This window comes from Gossypium arboreum, chromosome 6, assembly GCF_025698485.1.
Source record: "Gossypium arboreum isolate Shixiya-1 chromosome 6, ASM2569848v2, whole genome shotgun sequence".
In the NCBI taxonomy this organism is placed as follows: domain Eukaryota; kingdom Viridiplantae; phylum Streptophyta; class Magnoliopsida; order Malvales; family Malvaceae; genus Gossypium; species Gossypium arboreum.
Window position 1 is genome coordinate 120,361,669 of NC_069075.1, and position 4,651 is coordinate 120,366,319.

Here is a 4,651-nt window from a genome sequence, read left to right on the forward strand (position 1 = left end):
CTTCATACTTGATGACATTGATATTATGGATTTATGCTTATGAAACATAATTATGTGTTCTTACCATTATGAATGAAATGATATTGTATGGATTTGGTGAAAAATAGAAATGAATGAGTAAATTTAGTCTTGGCAGTTCTAGGTTACTGTAGTGGTTCAAATTTGGAAATTCACCATAAATTGTCAAAATTGAATTAGGGGCTGAATAAAATATGAGGTTAAATTCCAATGAGTCTAGTTTCACATAGAAGAAACGGTATATGCAATCGAAATTTATATTATGAGATATTTAATTTTTTTTGGGAAAGAGTCTGAATGACTTCGTGATCCCCTATTTTGATTTGAGAAAATCATTAAAAACTTTATAAAAATAATTACGGGTTGTAATTTATATTATTAAAATACCTAATGAGTCTATTCTTTATAAATATAGATCAGAGCATTATCCAAATTCTGTACTATGAGAAAAATAATTTTTAGTGATGAGAGGTCAGAACTATTGGACAGCAAAACAGATGAAAATTTAATGAATAAACTGTACTAATTGGCTAAACCAAAAATTCTAGAAATTTTATGGGATAAAGGTATATGAGTATATTTTCAATGAAAATTAACTAAACTTAATTTTGAGTCTCGTAGCTCCAGATATAAATGAATTAGTAACTGTAACTCGGTAAAACAACTTAACTTTGAACAAGAGTAAATTGTACAATTATGATGTTTTACCTTAAAAAAACATGTGGGTAATTGCTTATTAACTTCATATGGACTTACTAAGCGTAAAGCTTACCCTCCTCTCTACTTCTTGGTTTTGGTGTCATTTCGGGGTTAGAGATCGTCGGAGGCAAAATCACACTATGAAGCTATCATTTTGGGAGAATTAATTCAAATATTAGAAATATCAAGTGAGTGGCATGTATAGGAAGTTAGTTTGTGATATGTATTATTATTATTGATAAACACCAAATCATACATATTTTTACCCCAAATACCTAGCATATTTATGGATGTTTATTACTAGATTTATGGATTTTGGTGCTCTTAATCCGGTTATTTCATGTTTTGTACTTAGGAGAGCACCAAGAGTCAAAAGGAGCCAAAAACGAGCCAAAAAGGGGCAAAACGGACCAAATCGAGAAGATGACACTGCCTAAGCCTTGCCACGCGGGCAGCTCACATGCTTGTGTCTTTTGAAGGTGTTGACCAAGGCTTTCACTATTCACACGGCCTGGCCATTAACCCACATGGCCGTGTGCAATTTAACGGATCGAACACGGCCTGGCAATCACGTCACACGGCCGTGGCACATGGGCGTGTCCCTTTTTCAAAGAGTTGTATTTTACACAGAAAAGGATACTTAGGGAGGAAGAAAGCCAATCCAAAGCCTATATAAACACCCTAAGTATGACTTAGAAAGGGGCCGCTCTCTCTAGAACTTTTCTGGAGTACAGAACCTCACGCTGGGAATTACTTGAATAAAGCGAGATGATCCTTCCCAAAAGCTGGAGCTACTCCAAGACTGAAGATCTCTCTCAGAATTCCTTCAGGGGTTTTAGATTTTTCTTTATGTTTTGTTATTTTCATACTTCTGAAATGTACTCTTATTTTATTATGAACTAAACCCCTTAGATACCTAAGGGGGTTGAAACATATGATGGATCTTGTTATTATTATCTGAACTGTATGATAAATACTTGATTTGTTCTTAATTATGTGTTTTTAATGCTTGAGTTAATATTCTGGGTATTAATTCATGATTTGATGTGCTTATGCAGAGGAGCAAAAGTCCATGTCTAAGAGTAGATTTGGCATAATTAAGCGGAGTTGATCGAACACCGAGAAATAGGGTTATGAGATTTTGCCAGATTAGGGTGAAACTAATATGGGAGTCCATAGATTGATTTACTGCTTCCCTAGGGGTTTTAATTAAGAAAGAGATTTCGATTAATTCAACTGAGGGTTAGACGTTATTAGTCTCGAAAGAGATAATAATATAGGTTAGGGAGTCCAACGAATCAAGTCAAGTGAATAAATCATCTGGTTTAGAGTCAGTTAACAAGTGAAATCTAGGTGGATTCCTCCTTGGGTGTCGTCTTTGTCAATTACTTTTCTTCAAGCCTTTTTTCCAAATTTTCTCTTTGCTTTTGTTTAATTAGTTAATTAGTTAATTAGTTTAGTTAATTAGTTTAATAAACAACCCCTCTTTATTTCTAGGTTAAATAATAAAAAGATAGTTATTACTAGTACTTTTTGTTCCCTTGGGTATAATATCCTAGTCTTGCCATTACTATACTATTGTTCGATAGGTGCGCTTGCCTTTTCGTCGTGATAATATTTAATTTAGGTTTGATCTTCATTATAAATATTTATTACTTGTTACGAATCACGCGATCATGTTTTTGGCGCCGTTGCCGGGAAACTAAAATATTAGGGACGCTCAATTTTTATTACTTTAGCCATTTATTTTTCTTGCAATTTAATTTAATTTCATTATTATTATTATTTATTAATTTATTTTTTTCTTTCTCTTGGCAAGTTTTTATAGTTTATGACTAGAAGAAACCTGTCGGGACCATTACTTTTTGACGAAGAAATCGATCGTACAATTCACAGAAATCAAAGAGAAATAAGGCGCAACTTAAGATACACGGAGAACGAGCAAGAAGACGATATTCAACCCCCAATCGAAGAGATGGCTGAAAACCAAGGCAATCAGCTACCTCCTGCAATTGCGGTTAATCAAAATCCTGCTCCACGTACTATGTATGATTATGCTAAACCTTCTTTAACAGGAACTGAGTCTAGCATAGGTGGACCAGCTGTAGCTGCAAATACTTTTGAACTGAAACCTAACACAATTCAAATGATACAACAGTTTGTTCAGTTTGATGGTTTGCAGGGCGAAGATCCCAACTCTCACTTAGCAAACTTTCTGGAATTTTGCGATACATTTAAAATCAATGGCGTTTCTGATGATGCCATTCATCTTCGATTATTTCCTTTTTCATTAAGGAACAAAGCTAAACAGTGGTTGAACTCATTACCACGAGGGTCAATTACTACTTGGGAACAAATGACCGAAAAGGTTTTACTAAAATACTTTCCGCCGGCTAAAATAGGTATATTATGTAATGATATCTCTTCTTTTGTGCAGATGGATTTAGAAACACTTTACGATGCATGGGAGAGATACAAGGACTTACTGAGAAGGTGCCCCCACCATGGGTTACCGCTTTGGCATCAAGTACAAACATTCCACAATGGTTTGAATCCCTTGACTCGGCAAATGGTTGACGCGGCTACTGACGGAACCATCAACAATAAAACACCGGAAGATGCCTATGAGTTTATAAAGGAGATGTCACTGAATAACTATCAGTGGAAAATTATGAGGACAAAGCCAATGAAAACAGCCAGCGTTTATAACGTTGACTCAGTTATTATGCTGTCAAATCAGGTAGAACTTTTCAATAAAAAATTTGATGGTTTACTTGGCTCTACGCAGGTACATCCAGTAATGAGGTGTGACGCAAGTGGAGGAGGTGTGCATACAGAATATCAACCCTTCAATCCCATAACTGAAGAGAAACAAGTCAACTATATAGGTAATAATAACTTTAGATCTCAAAATAACCCATACAGTAATACTTATAATGCAGGTTGTAGGAACCACCCAAATTTCTCCTAGGGTGGTCAAGGGAATCAAAAGCCACAAAATCCTCAGGGTTTTCAACAACCACCTTATCAACAAGAGAAGAAACCGAACCTTGAGGAGTTGCTCTTAAAATTCATATCAGTGTCAGAAACCTGTTTGCAAAATATCGAGACAACACTTAAAAATCAACAAGCATCGATCCAAGGACTCGAGACTCAGATAGGCTAGCTTTCCAAACTAATCTCTGAACGACCACAAGGTAGCTTGCCAAGTAACAATGAACCCAACCCAAGAGAACAACTCAACATAATTAATATCCAAAATGATGAAGGAGTCGTTGAGCCTGAACCAGAGTCGAGGCAAGAAATAATGCTAAACAAAGGGAGAGATGAGGTAAATCAAAATACAAACAAACCAGAGACTGTCGAATATAAACCTTGTGTGCCATACCCTAACGCGACAAGGAAAGACCACTCAGACGAACAATTTGGTAAATTCCTTAAACTTTTGAAAAAATTACATATTAACTTACCGTTTATTGAAGCTTTGTCGCAAATGCCAAATGCAATGAAATTTTTAAAAGAGCTTTTAGTAAATAAGCAAAAGTTGGATGAAGCGTCGCATGTGGAGCTAAATGCAGTCTGCTCAGTTATTCTACAGAATAAGCTACCTCACAAATTGAAAGATCCAAGGAGTTTTACAATTCCTTGCTTAATTGGTAGTTTAGATATATGTCATGCATTAGCTGATTTAAGGGCTAGTATTAACATCATGCCTTACAAAATGTTTAAGCAACTAGGTCTTGGGAAACCTAAACAAACTAGGATGAGCATTCAATTGGTAGATAACACTATAAGATTCCCTAGGGGTATTATTGAAGATGTACTTGTGAAAGTAGATAAGTTCATATTTCCCGTTGAATTCATTGTTCTAGACATATAAGAGGATAATAACACCCTTTTGATTTTAGGGAGGCCCTTTTAAGCAACTGCTAAA

At 35.3% G+C, this 4,651-nt stretch overlaps 1 non-coding gene across 1 annotated transcript; it reads right to left on the reverse strand.

The window, feature by feature from the left end:
- Window positions 1–3,121: 3,121 nt before the first annotated feature.
- LOC128294248 (small nucleolar RNA R71) lies at window positions 3,122–3,228 on the reverse strand. Its single transcript, XR_008284562.1, has one exon. It is a non-coding gene; the product is annotated as a small nucleolar RNA R71 (small nucleolar RNA).
- Window positions 3,229–4,651: the final 1,423 nt, after the last annotated feature.